Source organism: Phaethon lepturus, unplaced genomic scaffold (assembly GCF_000687285.1).
Source record: "Phaethon lepturus isolate BGI_N335 unplaced genomic scaffold, ASM68728v1 scaffold4794, whole genome shotgun sequence".
Taxonomy (NCBI): domain Eukaryota; kingdom Metazoa; phylum Chordata; class Aves; order Phaethontiformes; family Phaethontidae; genus Phaethon; species Phaethon lepturus.
Genome location: NW_010533828.1, coordinates 15513 through 34963, shown reverse-complemented (window position 1 = coordinate 34963; position 19451 = coordinate 15513). Strand labels below are relative to the sequence as shown.

The following is a 19451-nucleotide window of genomic DNA, read 5'->3' as shown; positions in this document are numbered from 1 at the left end:
GTCCCCTCCCAGCTTCCCGTGCACCCTCAGCTTTCTTGCTGACAGGCCAGCACGAGAAGTTGGACTGTCCTTGACTGCTTAGCAACAACTGAAAATTCAGCACGTTATCTACATTTTCTTATCCCAAATCCGAGACACAGCCTCACACTAACTTCCATTAAGAAAATTAACTCTATCCTGGCTGAAATCAGGACACCATCCCTTTGCCCACAGGCTATTGCGCTTACTTGGGATGTACCTCCCTCTGAGGGGTGTTCTTCTATTCACCCCCCCGAGTGCAGAACCATTTTCACTTCAGCTCCCCTCAGGCCCCTACAGATTGCTTTAGTAGTTGGAATGTTAACAGGGCCATACTTGCACCTGTAATTAATCAATTCTTGGGCCACCTGCCCCCACGTCCAGATTTTCCTATCCAGGGGCCAGGGGTGCCGATCAGGCGTAAGTCCTTCTAAAGCAGCCACAACCCTTTCGCCCTGAGGCATTGCTTGTATTTTCCCCTGTAATTGTATACTGATCGGCTTTAAGGAATCGGGGAGTCCCCTTATGAGGAGAGTCATTCATTCGGGGTCTACCAGAATCATCATTGGGGACTTCTGCATATGCTCCAATTTTCGATCATGCATCACCGGCAAACAAGCTGCCTTCTGCACATTTTCCACCAATTGATTGACAGTCCCTGTAATTGTGAGGGGATCCTCCCCCTCCAATGGGTTCAAATCCCCCGCCCAATAGGCTGCCCGCTGGGTTAAAGACCAAGGGGTGCAGCGATCCCCAGTAATTAAAAATACTCATGGTCCCCAATACCCCTCCACCTCCTTTTCACTCAGCAAAATCTGATCTCTCCCCGACAATGATACTCAACACATACTCTGTCTTGGTCTCTCTAGGGGTTTGACTGAAATCCTTTTTTAACTTCGACAACTCAGTGGCAGTATAAGGGACCTCCTTGGTTGTGACTTAGGGGGACTGATCCTGATTGTCACCATAAATATACTCGGTCTTAACCAAGGGTCGCAGTGAAGGCGGTTCTAATTTCTCCACTCTTCCTCTCGCTGCCTGCAAATCGTCAAAAGGGTAACCAGTTCCTGACCTTGGGTGTATTTCCTTGTGGGCAGTGCCCGCAAGGAGCTGCTCCTTTAGAGCAGTCTGCAGATGTTTCACCCGATCTCTCTGTCCTTCAAGCTGTTCCTTTAAATCAGCCACTTGCCCCTGAAGGGACCGAATGAGGTTTTGGAGCGATTCAACAGTTTGGGATTCCGCAGCACAGCAGCGTTCCCTCGCCTCTACAGCAGCAGCCAAATTGGCACCAAGAACAGCACAAATAATCGATTTTCCCCTGCCTGATCTTACTCTCGCATCTTTTTGCAAAGCACTTGTTCGATCAACCACACTCTGCAAATTATATCAACTTCCCTGAGCCCATCCCATCACAGGTACAGAGGGTCATGCATTGTATTTTTCTAAAAATTCAAACAGAACTGCTCTCCCCAAAGGGGTAGTTTTAAGGTCACTCATCCTATATAAGGCGGGGAAGCGGTCGTCTCAGGAAGGCAGCACGTAAGTTTCAAACACAGACCCGCACCCCTACTTTCCTGAGAGGTCTCATTTATTTTGGAAATAATACAGCACTCTCGTCTCAATGGAACCTGTCCGTGATGCCAATTTAAATGTTATGATCCAATGTCGGGGGAGGTTTCAATATGATCTCGAGAGTGAGATTAAGACACAAAAAAGGTCAAATGCCATATACCCAAAAAAACTTTTATTATCAAAAACAAAATAAAAAATTAGTAACGATAACTTATTATCAGAAGTAAGAAATTAGTAGTGATAGGACAGAATGGAATAAAAAGACAGAAATCAAGCAAGCATTTGGGATAGAGTTGCAAGGATAGTCACCACCATGGATCCGCGGTGTCCCGGGGTCCAAGCTTCTCAACGTTTTAGTGGTGGGTGATGGTGGCGGCACCGGCACGAGGGCTTGTCTTGGCAGTCCCTTTTATTCTCATTCAAGGGCTGCAATTTCCATGACAATGACATGTACTTGCCCAACTGCTCATGCGCGTGTGCTTCACGTGGCTCCAGTCCCGATCCTCATGCAACGATCACATGGCTTGATGGTGCCTGACTGGGCCTTGTAGCACCAATCACAGGTCTCTGTGGCCCTGCAGCCACTCCCATCAAGCGGATGGAATTCTTGCCCAGACAAACAATCTCTGGGACAAATGCCCCATGGTTCAGTCTCTCACATATACACAGACAGCACTTCCCCCCACGCTGTGTATTTAAGGAGCAGTGGCACAGGCTGCACTCTGAATTTCCCAGCGTTGTGGGAAATACAATAAATTCCATAATTTTTCACTTTTTTTTAATGCACCCAATCAATTATCTGATAAGCACAGTTGGAACTATTGGGAACTTAGCGTGTATTTTTCAACAGAATAAGGAACATACAACAGAGAAAACCATCCTGTATGACTTAGGTCAATGCAATGAACTTTATACATTTAAATTAAGTAAATAAGAGGTAGGTTATTCTGGTCTAATCAATTAACTTAATGCGAAGCTGTAGATTCACATGAAATTCAGTCAATTCTTCAATACTTAGTTAAGTTTTTATATTAAATGGTAGAAACACAATCCTAGGCCTTGTCCTTAACTATCACAAATTTAGCTTGTATTTATTCAGGTCCATTCTAATAGTATTTTTCCACCTTCTCATTTCAGAGACTATCCTTGAATCCCGGTTTTTGACTATTTGAAACTTTCTTCTACTTTGTAGACTGAACTCATTCAATCCTGTTTTATATCTGCTTGATCATCCAAACCTGCCACAGTCACAAACTTTTCATTGAGTGAGTGACTTTGTGGGGATAATGAATATATAAAGTTTGTTTTTATCAATAAACTTTCTTATTGTTATGGTGTGGGGAAAATGGTTATGACGAGAAAGAAATATGTAAACATGAGAACTTTCTCTCTATTATTCTCACTCACTCATATTTGGAGAGGACCACCCATACATAAGAGACTGGAGGTTGACATCAGCAGAGCTCTACTGCATCTACATCAAAAAGAAACATATTCAGTGGCCAATAATGTGGGTGCTTCAGATATCAGCTGTATAGATTTTCCCAGTGTACTCAATACTATTCCAGGCAATGGATTTGGGAAAAGAAGATTTGAAATATATGATACCTTCAAAACATTATTCTTCCAAAATACTGTTAATGTGGTTCAACACTAAGTTCTGTAAAAACATGTATTCTTCTGAAGTCTCTGGTAACTGTGTTAGACAATTGTCACCAGGATGACTAGTGAAGGCAATGAACACCGTTTTTTATGTGACAGAATACTGATAACCTATTAGATACATTTATTTATACCAAAAACTTGTAATATTCCTTTCCATGTGCTGCTAACAAATATACTGAAGCTGTCTTAATATAAATAATAAATGTATAAAATAAACAAGCTGTTACGTAGGTGTGGCTCTGAGGGTCCATGTTTAAACTGGGAATCCTATAGAAGGAATCTATACTGGGTTTTCACAGTCTGCTTTTTCTGTAGACAAGTTATTCGTCATATTTAAAGTGTCATTCCAAAAGGCAGAGAATGATTACAATGAGTAGAACAACAAAAAATAACCAAATTAAATTCCCTTGTACTAAGAAAGGAAAAAACACATATTACATTAAAAAAGAAAAAGAAAAAGAAAAAAAAAAGTTAAATCCTGTTTGTTGACCAGATTCCCAGTTGCAGCTTAAATAAAAAACATCTTTCTTTTTCCTTCATTCTGGGCAAAATATAACAGCCACAACTGTCTTGGAGCTGTGCTATCCCTTAGAGATAGTTCTTTGGGCTGATACTGTGATTAACAAGCTTTGGTCCTGTCTCTTCCCACTAACAGTGGTGACAGAACAGCTGATAAGCTAGGTTTTCTTCATGGAGTTCCAATGGGTTTCTCTTTCTACCTGCATTCTTCTTCAGGACATTAAAAAGAATTATCTAAAACTTCTGTTTTAATTTAATTATTGCCCATAACGTACAGAATTTAATTTTGGAACAATTCATTAAGACATTTTATTAAAATACCTTTACAAATATTGTTGGGGAGGAAGTCACTGTGACTTTTATATTGTTTTACATATTCAAAGGAGGGGATTACATCTCCTGCAGAGGTATTAACAGGTATCAGTAGAGGGAGCAGCTTTACATCAACTTGTCCCTGCCCCTCACAGGTTAAGCAGGACCAGACAGAGATGGGATGGAACAGCAGAATCAGAATCTGACTTAGCAATATCAGGCCAGCTTCTGCAGTCAGCAGCAAAATACCCATGACCAAGATGCATACACATACAATTTTTATGCAAATACTTTCTTTGAAGACATTATCCTGTAAACAAAAAAAGGGTTTTCTTGCAAAGAAAAACTTCATTTATGCATATAAAATAAATTTCTTATCACATAGTGATGTTCTGTAGAAAGGAAGTAAGGTCTCGTTCTTGAACTGGTGTCCCAGACTTCATCTCACACAGGAAATCAAAACTGATTCATTTCTTATATTATGAAAATTGCATGAGATGTAGAATTCCGTATTTTCATAGCTCTAATGTCAGTATCGTGTCTATTCCTCCTAAAGAGTAAAAAAACACAAACCACTGCAGAGTATTTTGTACTTGGCAATTATATATTATGATTTAAAATATAATAAGTGATACTTTGTACTGCGGAGTGAGGGTCATTGAAAATGCACTTGGAGGAACACAACATAATCCTGATTTATGAGAGTTAGAGCATATTACCTAGCAAGCAAAGATTTTATTGAAAATAAGGTCACCAATTTCTTTGATTTATAAGAAAAGCCTATATAAGATTAACGATGTAAGAGAGGGTGGAAGGTATTGAAAGCCTTCTGTAAATTGGAAGTTTTCCCTCTTATTTCACTCCATCTTGTCTCTCTCGCTTCCTTTTGGACTGAATTCTTCAATTTCCTTAGATTTTCCATGATTTTTTCCCCTTTTCCTCTTAACAGAGCATAAAAATAATAAACATATGCTGGAGTACTGAGCAAAAAGGGACATAGATAAGGGACAAATTCCTAATGATTTCATTTGAATCATGTTCACCTACAATTATGTCCACATCCTACTTTAAAGGCACTTTAAGAGAAAAAGAGAATGCAGTGTATTTTGGTTTGTCTCATCTGAAATGATCTGTTAATTCTAAGCTTAGTATAAGTTTTCTGGTCAAAGAAGGTGTCCAGCAGAGCCAATATCATCAACTTGTAATTACAGAGAATGATTTGCAATGACTACCAGCCTGGATCAATTTCCAGCTGTGATCTCCTGAAACATAAACTGTGTATTTACCGATGTTTTCTCTGGGCATCTCATTACAGGTTGTGGTTGTAATTTGATTTCCAGCAGAAAAGATGGCTGTAATGTTTTCCAATTTAAATACAAGGACAGCATAAGCTGTAGTGATGCTCACTGCTTCATTATATATACCAGAGATGCTCCCTTTAGGGTACCTCTAAAACAGGATGTTTCTTATCAGTGAGACTGCCATATTAAGATATTTAGAACAAGAAGAATGTCCTGAGTGGACTTGCACTTTAATTTTTTTTGTAATTCTTTCAGATATTGACTAGAAACAGGGTCCCTTTCATAAGAATTTTAGCATGGTGTAAAACAAAATGGGCAGAGACTGTATTGAGAAAACAGACTTGGTTTCTAAACCTTTTTTTTTATTATTTCACTAATAGAGTGGGTAAAGTGCTATATTTAACATATACACACAGAAGACATGACAATATTATAATGCAGAGTATGGGACAGTACAGACACATATTATAGCTTCTACCATATCTGCATTTTCAAATGTTATCAAGCAAAATGCGCAGCATAAAGTAATCTTGGTAGGTCCATCTTCTTCCGGGAGCCATGAGTAGTTCATAGACACACAATATCTTTTTTTCTTTTCTTCTTTTTCTTTTTCTTCTTTTTCTTCTTCTTCTTTTTCTTTTTTTCTTCTTTCTTCTTTTTCTTTTTCTTCTTCTTTTTCTTCTTCTTCTTCTTCTTCTCCTTCTTCTTCTTCTCCTTCTTTTTCTTCTTCATCTTCTTTTCTTCTTCTTCTCCTTCTTCTTCTTCTCCTTCTTCTTCTCCTTCTTTTTCTTTTTCTTCTTCTTTTTCTTCTTTTCTTCTTCTTCTTCTTTTTCTTCTCCTTCTTCTCCTTCTTCTTTTTCTTCTTCTTCTTTTCTTCTTCTTTTTCTTCTTCTTCTTCTCCTTTTTCTTCTCCTTCTTCCTCTTCTTTTTCTTCTTCTTTTTCTTCTTCTTCTTCTTCTCCTTCTTCTTCTCGTTCTTCCTCTTCTTTTTCTTCTTCTCCTTCTTCTTTTCCTTTTTCTTCTTCTTTTTCTTCTTCTCCTTCTTCTTCTCCTTTTTCTTCTTTTCTCTTTTTTCCCCAGCAGAAACTACCCAAGTCACACAATGAGCATATAGGTGTTTGGAAAGATCTGTACAGCACTCTGGGTCATGCAGTTCAGAATTTTTAACTTGGAAGTAAAGTGAAGAAAAATATCTATATATAACATGAAAAGCTGAAATAACAAATTTTCCTTTTTCGTCAAAGAATTAATTAGAGGGAAAATGTTGTCATGTATAGAGGACCTGCATGAAGTCCAAGCAACAGCTTGCATTCTTCTATAGGCATCCTGTTCATGTAATTTCCCGTAAGTTGTGAATACAATGTTTCAGTACTGTGAATGGTATGTCTTGCTCTATCTTTGCTTGTCTTCCTCAATATTTTATTTGCAGATAACACAGGAATTTTACACACTTCATAGTACCACAATGTCCCATAAAGAAAGGCTGAGAGAGTTGAGGTTGTTCAGCCTAGAGAAGAGAAGGCTCTGGGGAGACCTTATTGCAGCTTTCCAGTACTTAAAGGGGGTTTATAAAAAAGATGGAGACAGACTTTTTACCAAGGCCTGTAGTGACAGGACAAGGTGTAATGATTTTAAACTAAAAAAAGGTAGATTTAGATTGGGCATAAGAAAAAAATTTTTTACAGTGAGACACTTGACGATGAGACTTTTGTTTTCAAGTTTTAAGGTTTAATGTGCATGGAAAATTCTCTTTCAATTCCTGATTTTATATCAGGTCCTTAGTGTTGATTGATCAGCACTTTTAATGCATGTCTGTTTCCTGGGATGTTACTGGACTCACATTAACATGAAGACCATCCCTCCTAAGTTGTGTCTGTGCAATCATGTGTTGCACTGTGCACAAGCTAAGACAGTACTACTTCATAAGCTGCTAGGTAGAGGAGCTTACATGTTCACCTTACATGACAGAAAACCATGGAGTGTTCTCAGATCCACAGGGTACAGAGAGGCTTTGGTGTCACTACAAGAGAAATCTCTCCCTAATACTAAACAAAAATAAAAATTACTCATCATTAAAAAAAAGAAACTGACTATTAATGAGCTACGGATTATCTTGAACAGATACAATCTACTACTTTAACTGAAATGAAAGAAAAAAATCATTAAGGAACAGATATGTATTTTGGTTGTATCATCAGAGTAACACAGGACAGTTTAGTTATAATTTTGAGAAACATCTAAAATAAGAGATGGCAGTCCATGGAATGTTCAGCAGCTCTTACTTACATGTAAGACTATGCTTTCATGATCGTAAATTCACCTGACTAATCATAACCAGTCATCTCAGAGTCTTAACTTTCAAAAGTATGAAGAGTTACATATATGTAATTTAAATATGACTCTGTGCTTAGTAGCCAATTACTGCAGATTAACTTTTAGGGGACATTTGGGATTTAATACATAAATTTATGTTTTTAGACAATTTTCTATTATGCTAAATTCATGCTATTACCTGATGTGATGTTGAAATGTTTGGAAGTCTGAAAAGCTGAATTTTTGCTCAAACACTGAAGAGATCAAGTGATAGATCTGCAAAATTTAGTCGAAGAGTATCTGAAAAAAAACCCCATCTATGAGTTGAAAAGTCTATCCTCAGGCATATTTACTAGAAGAGAGAGGTATAATGTATTTTCTTTGGGTGAAGTTAGATTTATGCTAAAACACTGAACTTTTCTATGCTGTGAACAGTATGCAGCACTACTGTCAAGTCAGCTGTTGAGGTGATCAACTGAAAAGCTGAGGGAAAAATATTGGGGATATGTTTTAAGCCATTATTTCTACATTCACCATAGTGTATGTGTCAGTCATCTGAAATAAATAGTGTGGTTAAGTGTTCTACTCAGGCTGGAAGAAAAAAAAGCACCCTGGCTTTTAAACCAAATTTGTATTTCATCATAGAGATTGACCTTGTTTGAAGACATATAACCCGTTCCTCTAAAAATCTCTGAAGATTATTTCCTTCTACATGGGCCTAGAGATCAGTCTTACCCAGTGAAATTCATTATTGCCCATATCAGGCAACTTGAGATCCTGCAGTTATGCTATAGGAAGAGCCAGGATAACAGATCTGGAAACCGTGCTTTAATAGGATTAGCATCTAATGACCTTGTTTTACTAAGAATGAATGCATAATTTATATTTAGAATATGTTTTTGAAACAGTTACAGCGATTCTGAGATTTCATGAACTACAGACAAGTTCATTAAATAATATTATAAAATATTCTCAGACTTTTAGGCTTTCAAATCATAATTTTTCATAGTTACTGAATTTTTTAAAATGGATTTCAACATATCATAGATATGTATGCTTTCACCTACTCCTATGATTTAAAAAAGCCACCGAGGATCTAATTTTTAACATTTAAAGTGCAGTTTTACTTATAATATCCATCTTAAAAAAATGTTAAACAAAGTAATATCAACAATTTATGGCCATCTCATTTCTTTTTACATATACTGTCAAGATTGGTTTTTTCCCTTCAGGAGGGGGAACATTTTAACTGTCAGCCACCAAGGATATTAATATAAGGTTTGGCTCCCAAAAACTGACTGTTCTCTTCTTTTGAAGGGCAGCTTTGGAATATTTATTTAAACATTTGTAAATATTGTCATCCAATGAATTATCAGTGTATAAACACATACTAGAAAAGAAACTTTGTAGTCTCCGCTCCTATGAAGCCATCAAAAACCATTCTAGTTGTATGCGTAGTTGACAATGGGTATTTTTTGAAGAGGCTTATAAGAAAGATGGGGCCAAACTTTTTAGCAGGGCCTATAGCTATAGAACAAGGGGTTATGGTTTTAAACTAAAAGAAGGTAGATTTAGACTAGATATAAGGACGAAATTTTTCATAATGAGGGTGGTGAAACACTGCACCAGAGAGGTGGTAGATGCTCCATTCCTGGAAACATTCCAGGTCAAGTTGGGCCTGAGGCTCTGAGCAACCTGATCTGGTTGAAGACGTCCCTGCTCACTGCAGGGGAGGCTGGACTGCATGACCTTTAAAGGTCCCTTCCAACCCACCATTCTATGATTCTATGATTCTACGATTTTCCCTAAGCTTATCATATATCACAGATCAAAAAACTTGACGTTTTTCTTTTGGAAATACAGGAGGACAAGTAGGACAAAGCATAGGGTAACTTCTTTTTGTGAAGTCAGTATGAAAAACAATAAAGAATCTGTTCCCTTTACTGTTTGAAGTGGTGCCATGGAAATATTTTTATTCCATATGTCCAAGGTTGTGCAAGACAGCAGGAAAAAGCCTTCCTGCAAAAAGAAAGACATAAATAAATAAATAAATTACCTGACTGCCAATTAAGACTACAAGGTGGGAGGAAGGTTTGCAAGTTTCAGATCTTTCCTTTTTAGGAATATTCACTTAAAAAAAGCTTGATGATGACCTAGTACCAAGAAAGAAAACCTTGTAATAAAAAAGGAATTTCCATTAATTAATATTTGTGTGGCATATTCTTTCCATACAAAATTTGCCTATTACATCATAGGTTTTTGGAAAATTAAATGTCAGGAAAGTTACTATTTTTTACCTCTGGCCCTTCATCTTTCCTGTGTTTGATCTTCTACAACCCTGCAAAAGGATAAGAACAAACAGACCTCAGTGTTAACTGGGAATAAAATCACAGGTGGTTATATCTGGTTTTCTAGTACCTGCTTGGTTCTTCATTACTCTGCAACCTATTTCAAAACATTGCAATGTTAAATACAGGATCACATTGAACTGACTTATAAAGTTTGAGGAGTGAGAAATTGTAATATATGTTTCAAAAGCATGACATGTTTCATTTTGAAACACAAATCAATTTTTAAAGAACTATAGATTTTTAGAAATAAAAGGAGAAAAATATACATCTTTTCTGGTGCTTAAAACAAGCACTGTATCAGAGCAACATTTGGATAAACAAATCATTCAAAGTATTTATCTAAGCAGTTTTAATATCAGAGTGTGTTCGACCTTTCTACCTGGGGTGACTCCTTAGCTCCATTTAATTCAATGGCAAAACTCATTCACATTAAGGGGAATAGAATTTCATGTCAGAACTCTCAAAGTAGTAACAAGAAAAATTATCCTGGAACCATGAAGTACATTTAACATGAGCTATACCTGCAACATAAAATGACAGTAGTAATTTAAGATTGTATTCACACTACCTTCTAGAGAATATAAGGCATCCGCTGTACCTTCTAAGTTTAAGACACTGGTGACTAATTTGTCCTATTTTCTGTCAACTCAGCCATACCTTCTGTATGGTTCACAGAGAGAAACAATCGGAGTGCCTAGGTTCAGTGCATATAAGATTCATATGTCTTTAATATTTATCCTTTCTGTAATTTGGATAAGCACTAGGCAAATGAAAATGTATTTTAAAATGTTTAATTACTAATCTGAACAAGACCTAACTTTAAACCTGGAACAGATTAGAGAATATTTTCCCAAGGAGGAAGAAAAAAGGGGAAAAAAAGAGGAAAAAAAAAACAAAACCCACTTTATTTAATAATGTTCTTTGAGAGGTGTACGTTACAACCCAGTCAAGCTTTTTTCTTCCACTGGAACCACATAATTTATAAGAAGTGTTGTTTTAAAAACTACTTCTTAAAGCTATTGTTCAACCAAATTTTATGTTAGAGCTCTGCTGAGAAAATTGATACACATTACAGTGAAATTACTTTCTGGATGCTGCCTACATAGCTGGATTATTTTGCCTTTTTTTTGATCTTAGAGTGTAAGTCTGACAGAAGCTGAGTGGAAGCACAGACAAAATTATTCATGCTGCCTAAAATCCCCTCCAACCTTTCCCTGTCTGTGGAAAATTAAACTACGTTTTTGAAATGCACCACACTGCTGTTGATTAAATAGCCATTTCACTGCTACAATTCCTTCTGGAATTAAAGAGCTATTTTAAAAAAAGAAATTAATGCAGTCTAATTTTTCTCTATGACCTTCTGTAAATAGGATATATTCCTTTAAAAAGAAGGCAGGAAATATTTAAAATTTCATATCTGTTTATTTTTCACTTGTATAACTTGCATTAAGTATTTAATTTTTTGTGGATGAAGTTTTAGATTGCTGTTGCCTGCCATTATTCATTGGCAGCCAAGGTAAGGAATCCGTATATATCCATCTGTCTACGTTCTTGTAAGGTCACTATTCACTCCAATGTCACAATAAGAAATAAACACAGAAATCTGTCTTGTAGTCCTGCTGATATATATTGATGTATTTCTATTTCTGCTTGCCAGCAGGTTTCTACAGCAGATATCTATAGAGAAAATAGTTTTAAAGAGGAATGGAATCTAATCATTACTAGTTGGATTCCAACGGGGTAGACAATTTCCAGTTGTACTCCTGTATCCTTCAGTATCTGGGATCCCAGCATAGCAGTTGGGGATCAGATATCATCCCCAAAAGGTAGATCACCATTGTAAGATCTTAATCAAGACCCAGACACTAGTCACATGTATTGAGCTTTTTTGTATATTTATATAAAAAAAGGAGATAAATTTACATACATCACGTAAGGACATGGACTTTCCAGTAAGACTGTGTCCTTGGACATGAGTTAATATTTCTCTATGTATCCAATGAGTGCAGAATAGGTCTTCTGAATTTTCAACTATCATCGAAATCTGAGTTCAATGGCCTGAAGGAACTGAAGTAACATTCTGCAACTGTCTTTTGGTACACAGAGATGTTAGATGCTTATCTCTTACTATATCACTGACATGACCCATATGCTTAAGGTAAGACATAACTTCTCAGCTGTATGGAGTATACCTTAAAGCATCTGTGTGGAGCAAATCTAGTTTTCTATCTTCTGTTTCTTGGGTTAGCCTCGGGCTTTTGTCTTAAACAGTAGAGGAGCCTCATAACCGCTCTAAGCTACACCTGGCTGTAACCAGTTAGCAGGCAGACTGTAAGAGTAATTAATTAAATCTATCTTCTCTAGCTCATGAGTTTTTCAGCAGTTAGCAAAAAAAATTCCCTCCCTACTAAACCTGTTCACCACTTGAGTTTCTCTATACACAAAGAAGTCAAAAGAAGGAGATTTTTCCTACAAGTAATGTGAAAAAACTGTACTGATGATACACGGTATTTTTCTGGCATGATACATGAACAGAATGCTTCAACTTCACTCCTCTTGAGGTTTAGCGTGCTGATGGAGGCTTGTGTCACGCTAAGTTCCACTTCGATAGTTGTATTCTATCAAATACATTTTTTGGATGAGCTTGTGAATACTTGAATAAATATTCATGTATCAATTGTGATTTGAATTTCTAGGATGAAACTAAAAGAAAAGGGACTTGAATGCTGAATTCCCAGTACCTATCAGCAGAAATATAAGATTAATAGCAATAAAATTAAATACACATTTTATTCCACAGTTAAAGACACAAATATAGAAGTCCCCTAGAGATCATTAAAGTTACAATAAAAATGTAAATTTATACAAATAAAAATATATAAGTTTTACCAATCTGGATACCCAATTAAAAGGTATGATCTAATTTTATAATTTGACTACTAGAACTGTTTAGAGACTAAATCAGTTCATATATAATATCTTGGTCATTTCTGGTGGTTATGTTATACATTTGTACATGCAAAGAAGTTCTACTTTTTTTGTGAGTTTAAATGTACATATTGCTCTAAAAGGTATTGTAATTTTTTATTCTGTTAATGAAATATTATGTGAATCGATTATTCACTGATAAGCCAGTAGAGGATTCATAAGAGTTTGTAAAGTGCAGTGGGACTATGAAAACAAATGGGCATATTTGCATAATGTGCAGCACTATGTCACATTATTGTTGCTGGGAAACATTGATAATGAGGAAGGACGACAATGTTTCATTCTTTTTCCTCTTTAGAATGCAAGCTTCCAATCTGGATGAAATAGGGCAGATGTAATAACAAATAAGGTGGAAATACTGTAAGAAAAAACTATGGTCTGGTAGACAGTTCTCAAACCAAAAGGGGACAAGCTTGATGACAGTTTTAAACATATTCCAACAGTAGAACATTTTTAGTATACTATGTGCATATTACAGAGCTCAAAATGAACACAAAAATACCTTAAAACAACAATTTAAATTTCTGAAACTAGGTATCTCACTGTTTCTAACATGTCACTAAATTCTATTATGACCTGATATGACTGTGGCCTGAATTGTCAATTTAAGAAACTGTCTTGATAAAAGAACAAAAGTTGATTCTCCAACTGGCTTTAAAGTTAAATGAAGACTTTACTATTCCTGCAGAGCAGGTGAATCAGGCTTGAAGTCTGCCAGGTTGGTAAACTCCTTCAAAACTAAGGTGTAAATCCTGACCATAGATAGAAATCAAATTTGCAAATCTTTAACTGCTGTTAGATTAGTTGACAGTAAATCATATCTCACTTTACTTTGCCATAAACACATTTTACCTAGAAAATCTTCCAACTTGATGACAGTCTACATCTACTTTAAATGAATACAATAATCTTTATTCCACTGATGCAGAAGAATCCCGGTTTATATGTATGTAAATGGGGATATTGGATGTTTAATTATTACCCCTGTTCTTCTATCACTGAGTTTTATTGTGGAATTAATAACAGAACCGTAAGCATGTTACTGATTTTAACTGTTGCACTACACATTGTTGGTTTAATTTCCATGAAATGCTTTGATATTAAATTAAAATGTATGAAGTATGAATAAATACTAAATCTGCCAGTGGTCTGAAACTGAAAATTCTAAAGAGAACTTTGCATGGAAATATTTCTTATCCCTTTTTTTTTTTCCCTGGGATGAAATGACACCAGTCTTGTATATTGCTACTGCTATGTTATCAGTGAAATTCAAAGTAAGTTTGAACAGGGAGTCCTTCTTTTTTGAAGTAATTATGTCCTTGCTACCATTCTGATCTCGGCAGGATTAACTATTATTCAAAAAATAATAAAAATGGTATCACAAAAGAGAAAATAGTCATCTGTCTTTCCCAAACTCCTACATGATAGACATTTGAAAGCTGCTTGCATGCCCAAATTCAGCACCTAAATAAACTGTTGCAATATCTTTGGTGGATGGCACTATATGTTCATCCTTTTGTAAAATCTGGTCTCTTTTCTTAAGCAGTTGAAAGTTTAACGTCAGAACTTTCTATGAAAATCCTGTCTCCAACTTTCTATTGTTTTCCTTTTCTCATCTTTCTTCAGTGTCCCACCTCTCCAAACCTAAGATCCTCAACTTTATATTCCCACCTCTCTAAACTTAGTGTCTGGCTTGTACAGCTTTCTTATATGTGCTTATCATTGCATTTTGGGGTATAAATGTATTTTTGTGCTTATGCAGTTCATACACAAAAGAAATGTGTTTATTAGGTCAACCAAAGTTTGTAATTACTGAGCTGGATCAGATAATACATGCAGAGACTTACTTTGTTTTGTACATACATATACAAAGACCTCAGGTATATCAATTTTAACAACATGCCCCCCAATAACCATCAGTATTTGAATCCTTTTACCTCCACTAGTAATGCCTTTTTAGAATATAATTAATAATAATCTTCCTAATTTGGAAAGGAATGACTATAATAGAGCAGATAGAACAAAGAACATGAAAAGTCTGTGTAAAACAATACACACGTGTTAGAAAATCCACAATATATACAAGACACAAGCAATGTGTTTTTGCTCCTTTCACCTTGTGATTGATAATACTTGTAAAAACCACTGGCCAAATAATGAAGAGTAATTAAGAGAGGTTTAAATCTGAGAAACCAGTTTCCACACAAACTGATTACAGACATCACTTATTTAGAAATTCTATACAACAATCCCTATAAAATGAAACACTAACTTAAATCTACTGTGGCGCATATTGTGGATGACCATTATTGCTGTACTAGGGAGTAGCTGGTAGCAATTAGAAATGAGCTACAATTGCAATGTATTGTTATGGGACAATTCTTTTGATAACAGTCATCTTTTTCACACTCGTGTTTGCATATCACGTAGAGAAGTGAGGTACTCTTTCAGGATTAGGACATGAAGTTATTGTGACAATGATAATGATAACAATAATCATAGAATCTTTGGGTCGAAAGGAACCTATAAAGTTCATCTAGACCAACCCCCCTGCAATGAGCAGGGACATCTGCAACTAGGTCAGGTTGCTCAGAGCCCCGTCCAACTTGACCTCAAATGTTTCCAGAGATGGGGCATCCGCCACCTCTCTGGGCAACATGTGCCAGTGCTTCACAACCCTCATTGGGAAGTATTTCTTCCTTGTATCTAGTTGAAATCTACTCTCTTTTAGTTTAAAACCATTACCCTTTGTCCTATCACTACAGGCCCTGCTAAAAAGTTTGTCCCCATCTTTCTGGTAAGCCCTCTTTAAGCACTGAAAGGTTGCGATAAGGTCTCTCAGAGACTTCTCTTCTCCAGGCTGAACAACCCCAACTCTCTCAGCCTTTTCTTGTAGGAGGGGTGCTCCATCCCTCTGATTATTTTTGTGGCCCTCCTTTTGGCCTTCTCCAACAGGTCCATGTCTTTCCTGTGCTGAGGGCTCCAGAGCTGGATGCAGGACTCCAGGTGGGGTCTCACCAGAGCAGAGTAGAGGGGCAGAATCACCTCCCTCAACCTGCTGGCCACACTTCTTTGAATGTACTCCAGGATATGGTTGGCCTTCTGGGCTGCGAGAACATATTGCTGGCTGATGTCCAGCTTTTCATCCACCGGTACCCAAAAGTCCTTGTCACGGCTGCTCTCAATCCCTTCTTTCCCCAGCATGTATTGTTCCCAGGGGTTGCACTGACCCAGTTGCAGGACCCTGCACTTGGCCTTGTTGAACCTCATGAGGTTCACATGGGCCCAATTCTTGAACTTGTCCAGGTGCCTCTGGATGGCATCCCATCCCTCAGGTTGCACCACTCAGCTTGGTGTCATCTGCAAACTTGCTGAGGGTGCACTTGATCCCACTGTCTATGTCACTGATGAAGAAATTAAAGAGTACTGGTCCCAATATGGATTCCTAAGGGACACCACTCGTCACCAATCTCCACATGATAGTCATAATAATGGAGCAATCATATGCTGTGGAGTTACAGAAAACACCCCTGTTTGTACTGTTCAGAAGCTAGTGAGGTGGTTCAGTTGAAATAAGGACAGTTCTGCAGTTTTGTCCGTTCCTCAAATGAAAAAAAGCTTATGTTTGCATAGATTGAGTGACACATATGCCACTTTTGTTTCTCTCCTGGATCCCCTGTATCAAAAGAAAATGCTGGAAAATCTCTATTTTCATCGAAGGGGCAGAAATACTCCCCAGGGCAGTCTGATTCTAGCCTGATTCTAAGACACTATATTTGTGGCCTGTCATTTTAAAGAATGAAAAACAATGTCGAAATTAAATTTCACACTTACTATTTATTAATAACATTCTATTACTATTTAACAAATGTTATAAATTTTTTTTTAACTGTTAGATCTTGCTTAGATCACATCTGGTGCCTCACTGTCCCCTCTGAGGAAGTTTGACTCAGAACAAGTGTCCCTTACCAAGTTTACACCTGAAATATGCAATGCTCCATCCATGCCCATGAAAGCAGGTGTTCCTATCTCACACTGATGGAAGAGTTTTGGTTTTTGTTCAGGAATGAGATTCATTTCCTGAAGGTCTGATTTTCCACCGTTTCTGTTGCACCACTAGTCCTTGCCAAGTATAGGCTAGTTTCACAAAGGGAATAAATCATGCAAAGCCTATGGGAACACCTTACAGAGTTCTCACACATTAGTAAACCTGCAGTAATAAATCTGTGGTGTGCTGTTTATTGCTCACTCCTCCTGCGGGCATGCCAGTTCTCTGGGCTGGCACACAAGTTTCAAACTGTGGCTGCACATTTAAGTGTTTCTTTCTCTGCTGAACTGCTGCTGAATGGAGAGAAGGATCAGGAAGCTCAGGGAACCCAGTTCAACCTTTATCCTCCCGCTCACACGGGCAAAAGCAGATGCCTAGGAAGCAGTTGGAGAAAGGAGAAAGCATGAATGATACTTCTCATGTATGCTCAAACAGCCTCCAGTCATTGCCCCTCAGCAGTTTCCTCACCAAATTTAAGAAGCCTTCATAGAGCTTATGTAGGTCTGTCAGTCTTTTTGTGGGGATTAATAAGTAGGACAGTTTTCAGTCCGTCTCCTTTTGGCTTCTAATGAGAGATGCTAACTGCATTGTAGGTGCTTCTGAATGCCTCCTCTCATGATTACAGAAAGAGGCAGCCACATTTTCCAAAACATTCTAGATTCAGAAGTTCTTCTGAGTATAATTGGAAAATAGAAGATAATGTAGGCTCTTGAACACCCTAAGCCATTCAAAACCTATTTAGATTTCCAGTTGGGTTTGTCACTTCTAGTGACAATAATTCAAAATAAAACTGAGAGAAAAATACTTCCATTTAATTTCTCCTGTGAATAAACATTATTTCTTCTTAGTGCTATAATTATTTGTATGTACTGTTTATTCAAGGTCTCAAGTACGCCTGAGGTGTTCCAGATAAATTACCATTTACAGAAATATGTTTTATTGATTAATTCCAATTAGAACATGCCAAAAAATTCCCATGCTACAAGAAATCATGAACAAGTTCCATTGAACTGCAGGTGTTTTTTCCTTTTTTTTTTTTGTTAGTTTTATCAAAAAAAGGAATATAAAGGATTTCCATTTATGTGTGAGCAGGGAACAGATGGTAACGAAAGTGGGGAAAGACACTTTTTCTCTAATTCAGACTGTCAGATCAGAAATTATGAGTCTCAGGAACAGAGGATATAAGATCTAACTGTGAAACCCCTGTTGCTCTGATATATTTTTACAAGTTGCATTAATCACTTTATGAACTAACAGTCATGGAGAGATTTGGAGGAAAAGCAAAATACCTGCTGTAGGAAGCAGAAATCTGTAAGAGTTCATACAGGTGAGACCCCTAAGAAATAACCAGAAAAAGATTTTTTTCAGACATTTTTATTTCATGTTATAGTAACCATGTTATCTGTTCTGATTTACAAATCAGTTTATATTTTCTTAGAAGAGTAGTATATTTTTCTTTAAATTAAGGAAAACTCTTCCTAAAGCTCAATATTTGTTCACTTTTAGAATCAAATTGGGAAACTCATGGGACATTTTCAAAATTTCTAACAATATTGTACTGTAACTTTATTGTGATCCACTTGTTGCTTTCTGCCTCTTACTTGTTGCTTTATATCTGAATTATTTATATCATTTCTTTGCAGAAAGAAATGATTGAAAAAAAATATTGAATCTAGCAGTCTATGCTGGCTTTAATACCATTTAAATATCTCACCTTTCTATTGCCAGTGTTCACCCCCACCCTAACATCAGTTCAAAACCATTACCATTATCAACAGGAAGAATGTGGTTCTAGATCAGTTACCAGCAACTGGTTGAATTTATGCCACAGTCTTGAGAAAGCTTAAACCCATGCAAGTCTTTACCCATGTAGGCATTTCCAGTCAACAGAATCACAGGAAGTGCACGCAGGTGTAATATTACATACTTGCTTAACTGTTGCAGGATCAAGGTTTTAAGCAAGGATACTCATAAATTTCAGATAGGTTTTGGTGCTTAAGATATCACTTCTAATTTCAGTTTTCTATTTCTGTGTCCTTTCTTTCCTTCTCCCTTTTAGCCTCTCGTTAGTCACTCACAATTCTGCTGAACAGTAAGAAGTTCATGGCAAAAAGTAATGATGCAACCTGCTGAAAAGAGGCTCATTATGCACCATATTGATCAAAATGTATGTTGCATTCTAGTTCCTTGCTAAATATTGCAATTTTTCATGTTCATAGATCATCCATAATAAAACATATATGAAGAATATGCCAATGACTAAGTATGCAAGGATACAAAAACTAAAGATGGTTTGGGAGAAAAGCAGTTTCCTATACAGTTTTCCGAGTGAAGATCCCTATAACAGTGTCTTAGGGCACCTGCA

The 19451-nt window shown here is 36.9% G+C and overlaps 1 pseudogene; it reads right to left on the bottom strand.

The window, feature by feature from the left end:
* Positions 1 to 263: 263 nt before the first annotated feature.
* LOC104619435 lies at positions 264 to 1515 on the bottom strand (annotated as a pseudogene).
* Positions 1516 to 19451: the final 17936 nt, after the last annotated feature.